Raw genomic sequence first — 8,279 nt, 5'->3', positions numbered from 1 at the left:
CTTACCGGCCGTAATGAGGGGTGGAGTGACGGCAGATAGGCAATGAATAACTAATCGGGCCATGGCCGTTTACACAAAGGTGATCAAGGGAGTCATGATAATTGTACTATGCAACAATTCTTTCCAAATCACCAGTTCACCAATAAATGCTCAACATGTACTTTTTTACTTTATCTTTCCATGTTTTATGAATAAAAAAATGAATAAACTTTAACAAAATAAATTATTGTGTGCATTGTGCACTTCTGCAAGACATTGCAGTCATGTGTGTTACATCTATGGGGTACTTTTAAGAGGAGTTATGTTTCAAATGGAATTGTTTGTGTGGCCCTGGATCCGAGTGGTATTGCATATACTGCAATGATATATCCTATATGTAAGAGTATATATCAGATATCCGGGATAAATTAGTAACTGAGATGGTAAATTCCCCAAGTTTCCCGATTTACTGCAATTATACTCATGGGAACGATTATATTCGTGACAGATAGTAACACAATATCTCAGTTCATGCTGAAAGTTGAGCCGATGGGGGGTACTATGCAATATCCGGCATTTCACTTTAATTGAGAGTTTTCTTATACCTATCTATCTATCTGTATCTATGTATCTATCTACCTAGATAGATAGATAGATATAGATAGATAGATAGATAGATAGATAGACAGATATATATATCATCATCATCGTCATCATCAGCATCAGCCATTGAGTGTCCACTGCAGGATTGGCCTATCCTGACTGAAGTGGGGATGATAGAGCCTATGTATCTCTATCAAGTGACTTAGGCTGTCTAGCAGAGATTGTATGTAGAGTGAGAAGTACTTGTAAGTGTGATTGTAATGTTGGAGTGGCTTTAGATGTGTGTGTAGTCTGTGAACCAAGTGTAATCAGAGCACGTAAGCCGACTGGGTGCAAGCATACGTTATAGTAAGCGTCACTGGTTTAACCACAGCACCCCTTATGTCCGCCAAAGCAGTAATATAATAGATAGATAGATAGATAGATTGACTGATTGACTGATATAAAGGCTCTTAGGAATATAGGGAAAATTTTTTTGTTCAAAATGTTCTACTTCTAATATCTAAATTTTTTCATGTTGAGCTGAAAGTTCTTCATGCAAAATATTGTTTGATACATCAAATTTTAGAGTTTGCACAGTGACCTTAAAGTTATATTGTTTCCAGTTTTGGATAACTTCTTAAGAAAAAATAAGTGAACTTCAAGTGCCTTAAAATGTAAGCACTCGGGTCCCCCTCCCTTAATAAGGGAGTATACCTGTTCAAAGACGGGGGTATCATGGTTGCTAACCACTCATTGTTGTCTGATACTCGTTTATTTTCTGACGTCAGGAAACTTTTTACGATGTTCTCTCACTATTCGAAGCAGAAACTGGGGGTGCTGTTCGTCACGTGTCAGTAGACGATTATACTCTTCAGTGGGAGCAACTCTACACTCTGAATTGTCATTTGTAACAGTGAGGCTATTGACAACCTTAAGAGCCTCTCCATAATCCTTTCCAGCCAGCCAAGTGCCTGGATTCTGGTTTTGGAAGTCAGTTGAAAGACGAAGCTTTTCAAAGAAAGACAGAAACCTTTTTTTTTTTTTTTTCACAAAATCAGAGAGCTGAAGCTACTTAACAGTTGGTGGATTGATTGCCTGTCGCTTAGGAGCACCTTCTGACCCCTTGCATTCCCGTATAGCCCTTGACATAAGCATCTTTGTAGGTGAGGACACTGAGGGATCACAAAATGCAAGCGCCACCAGCTCCTCTGACAGGAGCCACAGGTGTGATGAAAGCTTGGCTGGAACAGCTTTTGATAAAGCAGTGTTGACACTGGCATAGTCGTCAAGGGCTTTCAAAAGGTTGAGGTCATTGTTTGGTGCTGATGCAGGCAAAGGAGCTTCAGTCCATGATTTGAGGTATACTGGTACCTCAAAGACACACATGCAAAGACACACATCTGAAACAGACCATTCTTTTCCCTGACTGTTAACTTAAACTGACAATGAAATAACCAACTCTTGAGTGAGTATATTACTTTGGACATCCACCTTGCATGTTGCACAGGACCTGGTGCCATAAAGTGAATGCCACATGATAGAACGACTCCCAAGAAAATCAATGATAGCTCTACGAATTCCCAATAGTCACCACGGAGGTCTTGTCACTCTATCAGTGACTTCTTAGCCCACGCCACTAGTTCAGGTTGATGATATCAGCTGTCTCCTTGTAATCAGCTACTGTCACATAAGAATTTTTGTTGATGGACTCCCACTGATTTAGAAACCTCTTAAAAAGCAAGACATCTGGCCCTTTGCTAGTAGGCCTATTCAAAAGTACAGTAAATGCCATTTCAGCAAGAAAGTCCATTATAAGGTGGCGGCATGCCAAATACAAAAGGTCTTTCTGAAACTCCTGTTCGATGAGAGTACATGCACCTGACTTTCGTCCAGTGTTAGCCACTGTGGTAGCAGATGACAATCCTATAGCCTTTCCTTTCAAATCCCATTCATTTAGAGCAGCTACTATAACCTTGGCTTATCCTGATCCTGTCCCCTTTTCTAGATTGGCAACCTCCAGGAGCTGGGAAATCCTATTACCAGTAACTAGAATAGGTAGACGGTCAATATGTTGTTTGGTTGTTAAATCCCTGAGGAGCTTTCCATCCCAGTGCACAATAAGTGGGGCATCAGCATGAAACTCAGCCATCAGTGTTTCTGCAACAAATTTCCTGTGTTTCTGATGCATGCATCGAATAGATGAGAGGTTGATGTTAAATTCTGCAGGCTGTTGGCATATTGTACTCATTGTATTAACTAAACTGCCAAAACATTACCAAATATATTTGTGTAGTCTATCGCTCCCCCAATGCTTCTTCGGAACCCAGTGTATTTGATTCCATATCCACACAATTGAGTAACCTTATCCTTTCCTTTAGCACCGAAATTACCATTCTGGGTGACTTTAACATACATAATGTTGTGTGGTTTTTGCATTTTGCAAGGATTGACGATGCTGGTCTAGAGTGCGAGCTGATTGCAGAATCGTTTAATCTCACACAGCTGGTAAAGCAACAACCAGAGTACCAGATAATCCAGACCATCATGTCCATCTCTTGGATCTATTCCTAACAACTAATCAAGATCAATACAGGATAGAGGTATTGTCTCCACTTGGATCCTCTGACCACAGTCTCATCAAAGCCTCATTAATCAGCCCCCCCCCCCAAACCTTCCCGTTCTGAACCTGTCAAGGAGACCCGATGGCACTTTGATAGGGCAAACTGGGATGGATTTAGAAATTATCTTGCTGACATTCCATGGCAGTCTTTCTTCTCTAGTGATCCCAGTTCTACCCAGTCCCACATTTGCGACTTAATACTGTCTGGTATGGATTTTCCAAGTCAACAGTTCACTAAAAGATCGAATCCTCCAAAATGGTTTGATAGCAAATGTGCCAGAGTAACAGACCAAAAGTCATTAGCATATAACTCTTACTTAAAATGAAAAACATCTGAATCACTCTCTCATTTTAAAATTGCTAGAAACCATGCAAAAGCTGTAATAAATCTCGCTAAATCAAACTTTCTTCAAAATCAAGCATCAAAAATACTTAACAACCCTAATGACAATAGAATATTCTGGTCAGTTCTCAATTCTTTCAATAATAACTTTAACAAGTCATCATCCATTCCCCCACTAAAATCTTCAGATGGCAACATTACGAGTACAAATGACCCACATGGGAAAGCAGATATCTTTGCCAGTACATTTACCAGAAATTCTACCATAGAAGAAGCCAGCCAGAACGTCCCACTACTAGAACTTGACTCTCCAAACATTGTTCCACTTAAAATACAGACATGGTACGTAAAATCCATCCTAGGCAATTTACCTACCAGGCCCAGGTGGAATTCCGCCAATTGTTTTAAAAAAGTGTTCCTCAGAACTTGCCTCTGTTCTTGCTAAATTATTCAGACTATTCATACGTACTTCTTCATTCCCTAATTCATGGACAGAAGCCAATATCCACCCAATTCCAAAGAAAGGAAGCTCCTCTGGTCCCTCTGATTATAGACCAATAGCTGTCACTCTTTCTCTTGGTAAGGTATTTGAAACTTTAATTAATAAGCACATTGTTAAACATCTTGATTCCAACAACTTAATTAGTGATAGACAATATTGTTTTCGCCACGAAAGATCCACCATTGACATACTCAATCTCCTGACTCATACCATCAATCAGCCTACTTAGAGAAACTCATGCAGTAGCCCTTAATATTTCTAAAGCTTTCGACTGACTCTGGCACCGTTCCCTGTTGTCTAAACTCCCTTGCTATGGACTAAAGTCTGTTGTCCCTTAGATTTCCTCATATCTCAGCAACAGAAAAATAAGAGTAAAAGTAGATGATGTATATTCTAATTTCCACTCAACGCTGGCGATCTGCAGGGCTCAGTTCTTGCGCCGACCTGCTCCTGGTTCATATTAATGATCTCTTATTTACCACCCACAATCCCATCCATTCATATGCAGATGACTCAACACGTCATAGTTCATTTACACTCAGACAGCCACTTACAAAGTCTGATATCTCTAACTCTCAACTTAGTACAGCCATTTCCATAAATCAAGACTTATCTACGAAATGAAATCATATAATATACGAGTATATTCTATCTATCTATCTATTGCCAGACGCTTCAATCCCGTTTGGGGTGGCCACAAACAAATCGCCTCCACGTCGTCCTGTCCCTCGCCATTTCACTGCCCTGCTCCCAACTCACACACACCCTCTCTCATATACCTCTCCACCCCATCCCTCCATCTCATCCTCGGCCTCCCCCTCCCTCTTCCCCCCTCCACCTCACTCACATACACTCTCTTCGTCAGTCTTTCACCCTCCATCATCTCCACATGGCCAAACCACCTCAGTGTGTTCCTCATAACACTTCCTATCACATCCACATCCACACCATAATGCTCCTTTATATCCTCATTCGTCAGCCTGTCTCTCCATGTGACTCCACAGGCTCCTCTTAAATAACTCATTTCCACTGCTCTCACTCTTGACTTGTGTCCTTCCAACAACGTCCAAGCTTCACTTCCATACATTAGAGTTGGTATCACAATACTGTCATGTAGTAACTTTTTCACTTCCATGCTCACATCCCTGTTTCTTATCACTGCTTTCAAAGACCCAGCAACCTTACTTCCCTGCTGTACCCTTTCAAGCACTTCACCCTCCAGACTTCCATCCTTACTCATCACACTACCCAAGTACTTAAACGTACTCACATTTTCCAGTTCCTCTCCATCCAACCTCGCTGTACATTCACTGACTTCACTTCTCTGAAAGACCATCACTTTATTCTTCCCTACATTCACCTTTAGATTCCGTTTTTTGCACACACTCTCAAACTAATCCACCAAGCCTTGCAGCTCCCCTTCGTCTTCACTCAACAACACAGTATCATCTGCAAACAACAGTACAGGGAGTTTCCAAACACTATCCTCTCTCACCAGGGCCACTTCAACATCCACTACCCTACCTTGTACCTCTTTTATTACCCCATCCATGAACAGATTGAACAACCATGGAGACATGACACATCCCTGTTTCAACCCAACCTCCAAAGAGAAAAATTCACTTAGTTCACCATCCACGCGCACTGCAGCCTTCGCACCATCATACATACTCTTCACAGCATTCAGCAACTTTCCATCTACTCCATATATTCTTAATACTTTCCACAATCCTTGTCTATCCATTCTGTCATATGCTTTCTCCAAATCCATGAAAGCCGCATACAACTTCTTTCCCTTCTCTAGAAACTTTTCCACTAAAGATTTAAAAATGAATATCTGATCTACACAACCTCTTCCCTTCCTAAAGCCTCCCTGTTCTTTTCCAACTAATTCCTCTGTTCTTTCTCTAACTCTGTCAATAAGTATCCTACCATACACTTTTCCTATTATACTAAGAAGACAAATGTCCCTATGATTACCACACACTTCTTTTTCCTCTTTTCCTTTGTACAAGGGAATAATTATACCTGATTTCCAATCCTCCGGGACTTTACCTTCCTCCCAGGCCAATCTGCACATCTTCCACATCCATTCTACTACTATCTCTCCCCCATGCTTCAGCATTTCACCACACACTCCATCAATTCCTGGGGCTTTCCCCAATTTAATTTTCTTCATTGCTTCCACAACTTCTATTATACTGATTTCCGTCTCCCAGCCATTCCCCAGCCACTTATACTCGCATTACTTCCATCCTCTATGTTCAACAATTCCTTAAAGTGTTCTCTTCATCTGCTCACTTTTTCTCCCTTCTCCACTAGTAATCTACCATTTTATCTTTCACTCCCCTGCTAACCTCACTTCCACCCTGTCTTACTCTCTTCACCTCTTTCCAGAACATCTTCTTACAGTCCCTCCACTTTACACTCAAATTCCTTCCAAATTACTCATCCACACTCTTCTTACTCTCTCTTACTAATCTTTTCACCTCTCTCTTTCTTTCTACATATAACTCTCTCTTCCGCCTCTCAACTTCTTCCACGCCCCTAGTTCTCATCCATTCATTGTATGCTTTCTTCTTTTGTGCCACAGCCTGTCTCACCTCTTCAGTCCACCACGCTGTTCCTTGCACCCCCCTCCGTCTTCTCTTCCTCTCACACACCACATCACATGCTGCACATATTTCTTCTGTAAATATCCTGCACACACCTTTCACGTCCCCCATCTGCTTCAATTCATATTTGTCCAATCGTTCCTCCACTTCTCTCTTATACTCTGCCTTTTTCTCATCCTCTTGTAACCTTTCCACTCTCCTTGCAACTACTCCTTCCTCTTGTCTTTCCCTTCTTCTAATCCTTCATCTTACTTGTATCCTAATTCTGGCCACCACCAAGTAGTGGTCATAGAGTCCACTCCCCCATCCTCTATAAGCTCTTGCATCCATTACACCTCTTTGCATCCTTTCATCCACACACAAATAATCAATCATTTCCTTCCTTTAATTCAGATCACCACCCACACTTCTCATCACTCGCCATGTACAGTATACCTTTGGATCATTTTATGCCTGAAGAGGGTATTGGCTGTCACAACCCCCTCCCAGCACAAATGTCCACTAACGCACTGCCATTTTCATCTATCGCAGCAGGCACACCCCACTCACCAATTATTCCATCCACCTTCACATTCCCTACTTTACCATTCATGTCACCGATCAAAAACACTCTCTCATTCCTTCCAAACTTTTCCATGCTCACTTCCACATTTGTCCAGAACTCTTCTCTCACTCTGCTAGCACGATCTTGCATTGGCACATACACACACACAATCGCCCACATTTGTATTCCAACTCTCAACTTACCCACACAATCCTTGACCCAACTGATCCATACTGTGTTATGCTCTTCTTCCATCTTTTACTCACAACCATACATACTCCTTCCTTTGCCCTCTCATTCTCACCTACTCCTGCACATATACCACACCCATACTCCCATTCTCTCACACTTTCTCCTCTCCATTTTGTTTCAGTCATTCCACATGCATCCACTTTTGCACCCTCAAGCACCTGGACAATCTCTCTCTCTTTCACCTCATCATTCGCTCCTCTTACATTCCACGTAGCCATTACCAAGTCCTTTGTCCGGTCCTGGGTCGTCATCGTTTGGTCAGTCCTTGTCTGAGGCTTCTTGTTTGTTTTTTAAATTAGTTGTTTTCCAGGGAGGGGCACTAACCCTCCGCCAACCCTTTTAGTCGCCTTTTACGATAAGCAGGGATACTTGAAAAAAAACCCTACCCCCAGGTAGGGGGTCTTGCCAGATTAGTATATTACCTTCAATGGTACAAATATTGCCATCTCCAAATGTATTGAAATTCTTGGTTTCTCACTTAGCAATGCCCTCAGCTGGACCTCTCATGTCAGATCATTTGCTAAAACTGCCTCAAGGAAACTTGGATTATTGTACAGAGTACGTAACTTCTTCACTGAGGAGCAGTTAGCTATAATTTATAAGAATCATGTGTGCTGTCAACTTGAATCCTGCTCACTCTTATGGAATGGATGTGGAGAGGTTGCATTAAAACAACTAGACAAAATTCAGAACAAAGCTGTTAGAATTATTAATAATCCTGCTATTACTAATAAACTACCTCCCCTACAAGTAAGAAGGACTGTTGCCTCCCCTGCATTTTTTTACAGATATTTTTATAGCAAATGATCAGACGAAATTGCGTCCATTGTGCTACCTCT

The sequence above is a fragment of the Coenobita brevimanus genome, chromosome 15, assembly GCF_032717465.1.
Source record: "Coenobita brevimanus isolate Jiangsu-jjx chromosome 15, ASM3271746v2, whole genome shotgun sequence".
Lineage (NCBI taxonomy): Eukaryota > Metazoa > Arthropoda > Malacostraca > Decapoda > Coenobitidae > Coenobita > Coenobita brevimanus.
The sequence above is the reverse complement of the archived record's forward strand: the minus strand, read 5'-3'. Positions refer to the sequence as shown.